Raw genomic sequence first — 2,722 nt, forward strand, 5'->3', positions numbered from 1 at the left:
AAAAAAAAAAACTAGAAAAAGTTTTAACATGGATGACACTTTTGCAGAGAAGGCATGGAGAGATACAGTATCTATATGGACTGATGTAGTTGTACATAGTAATTACAACAAGATATTAATATATGATCAATGGAGACGGCAGAAACCAGTGACACTTACATGTCTACATATACTCAAAAATCAAACGCACTATCATCAAGTCGCTTCCAACTGATAGAGAACCTATGGGACAAGGTAGACCTGGCCCTGTAGGTTTCCTAGAGTATAACTCTTTATGGGACTAGAAAGCCTCATCTTTCTCCCATGAAACAGCTGGTGTCTTTGAATTGCTGCCTTGTGATTGGCAGCCTAAGGCATGATCATTATGTTACCAGGGAGGGAGCATGTTTGTATAAAGGGAGGTTTATGTAAAATAAATGGCTTACACAGTTATAGAAATGGACAAGTACCAAGACTGCGGGTCAGATAACTCATAACTTCGGGGGCTGATGTACCTAAAGTAGCAGGTCATAGAAAAGGCTTCTGGCTTCAGAAGTGAAGGAATCCATGTTTGACAAGTAAAATGGTAGGCTGCTGGCTCAAGTCCATAGATCTGGAAATCAATGAGCAAATGTAAGTTTCAGACAAAGTAGAAGCTGTTCACAGAATCCTTTTGTATTAGGAGCAAGCCACCCCTCAAAGGAATCCCATCCTAGGGGATTGCTAGGTTTTATCTGCCAAACCCTAAAGGATCCTGACCTAGTCAAGTTGACAGGAAATCTTAATTTTCACAGAGACCCTGTACCTTAGATGCCAAGGTTTGAACAACTTATGACTGTGTTGTTTGCTTTAGTTTGAAGACAGGAAGTTTCTAAGTGGTGCAGAGTGCTGTCTCATGAATCATTCTAAAATAAATAGGGGTAAGGAGATGCTTATAACTTTTTTTTTCCAAAATAAAATTGTAGATGTAGTTAATAGGCACTATTGCAATAGATCACAATTTTCAAGTATGGAGTTATTTGGTTGAGAAGCACAATAATTACATGGGTTCCTACCTTAGAAGCAAGGACATGGTAGTACCGATTCTTCCATAGTAGAAGTCTGTCATCAGTCTAAGGAGGGTAACTGGGTTCAATTTCCAGTCAATAGATCCTTTGTCATTGGGAAATTGTTTTGCTGCTGACCTGCTGAAAAGATTCCAGCGGAGCTTCCAAACTAAGAGCAACTAGGAAGAAAGGCCTGGTGCTTTACTTCTGAAATCAACCAATGTAAACTTTATGGATTACAGCAGTCTGATCTGCTAGGGGTAACAGACACAGAACAGTCAATGCAGGGACTGATATGATGGCCGGTTTAAGGCAACCAACAGCAATACCTAGAGTATATTGCAATTTAGAGCACAAATAATTTCAATCTCGCTTTAAATTACTCTTGTGCCGCTATACTTCTAAAATGGATCTATCACACAGTAACCTGTACTAGAATGATTCTACCTAGCATCCATTGTTCTTAGTAAAATGACTGATTTGATCAGGTGTCTACCACTCTCTCTTATGAAGCCCTGTATTGGAGGGGGAAAAATACTACATATATATTTAAATTTAAAATAAATATATAGTTAAATTCAAGTGTTATCTTCTTTCACATTCAATATGCAAGTATTTAAGAAACTCGGGTTTTGCTTTGATCTCTGTTATCTTTGACTTTGGGTGAAGCAGTAGCTTCAGTTCCACTCATGAACCATGTCAAATTATGCATAAAAATCTTCTGAGGCTATTCTCTTTTAAAATGAGCTCAGTGGAAGGCATATATTTAGAGTCTCAAGGATTCTTCCCCAGCAGACATCCAAGAAATGCTGTGTTTATTCACAATGCGCACAGAAATGAATGTGTGATAAATAGAAATTTGGAACGTAATCAGTCTCTTAAATGTTCTTGTTTTTCTAGCAGCTGCAAATAGTTAAAGCAACTCAGCTACTGAGAAACAGGCTGGAGGCTCGAGTCTACATAGGAAGACTTTGGAAGAAAATGCTAGCATTCTATTTTCAAACAAACAGGTCAATCAAATTCCGACGCACTATTCTTTGAGTGACAATGGCTTGAGCAGTAACTTAAAAGCCAATTGAGTAAGTAGCACAAAGTTTTCATTTCGTTTCTTCACATGTTAGTCAGGAAAACATTCCCTCAATTATTTCTTTCCTTCCCCCTGGGAGCAGTTTGCTTGTTCATATTATTTACTCATTCATTTGTTTGGATATTGGTTCCTTATACATTTGATAAGTATATTGTGTATGAAAGACATTTGCCTTTGATATTGTGTACTAAAGATATATACCTTTGTCATGTTCAGGATAAGCACTTCACATTTGGATACTTTTAGTTTAGTTACATTTCTCTCTATTATGCAGACACGTAATAAAGTTGAAGTTACACAACTTCAGATCTATCTTTGACCTTTCCTTTCATTTTTTATCCCATTGTCTCATTCACTAATTAAACTTTATTATTCATTTATTTTTGTGTGACTACTTTAATCAGTTAAAAAGTAACATTGTAGAAAAAAAAGAAATGATATGGAGCTAACATATGACCTTCTCTACCAAAGCCAAAAAAAAGAAGACTCTCAACTCACTGCCACCAAGTTGATGCCAATTCCTAGAAAATCTAAAGGACAGGGTGGAACTGCCTGCGAGTTTCCAAGACTGTAACTGTTGGTGGGAGTAGAAAGTACCCTCTTAGTGCCT

This window comes from Echinops telfairi, unplaced genomic scaffold, assembly GCF_000313985.2.
Source record: "Echinops telfairi isolate 266 unplaced genomic scaffold, ASM31398v2 ScPeMD7_7469;HRSCAF=8507_0, whole genome shotgun sequence".
Lineage (NCBI taxonomy): Eukaryota > Metazoa > Chordata > Mammalia > Afrosoricida > Tenrecidae > Echinops > Echinops telfairi.